Consider the following 300-nt stretch of genomic DNA (forward strand, 5'->3'; position numbering starts at 1 on the left):
TGCAAGATTTATTCAAATAAATAAATATCTAGCATTTCAAAGTCCTATAGTATTTCAACAATTTGCGAAAAGTGATTTGCATTTGAAATTAAGAAATTTCTTATTTTATTTCACTCAGGAAATGTGCAAAATATGTCCTCCACTTGTAAAATAAAATAACAAACAAGAAATTTCTGAATTTTAAATGTGAATCACAGCTACATTTTTGAAGAAATAAAAAATTTAACTAACCTATATATATATATATATATATATATATATATATATATATATATATATATATACTATTTATATATGTAT

General features: G+C 19.3%; 1 protein-coding gene across 2 annotated transcripts in view; it reads right to left on the bottom strand.

Moving 5' to 3' along the window:
* rom1b (retinal outer segment membrane protein 1b) overlaps positions 1 to 300 on the bottom strand; it is a 5,819-nt gene that overhangs the window by 2,943 nt on the left and 2,576 nt on the right. The window lies entirely within an intron of this gene.

Source organism: Sinocyclocheilus grahami, unplaced genomic scaffold (assembly GCF_001515645.1).
Source record: "Sinocyclocheilus grahami isolate Dianchi unplaced genomic scaffold, SAMN03320097.WGS_v1.1 scaffold306.1, whole genome shotgun sequence".
NCBI lineage: Eukaryota > Metazoa > Chordata > Actinopteri > Cypriniformes > Cyprinidae > Sinocyclocheilus > Sinocyclocheilus grahami.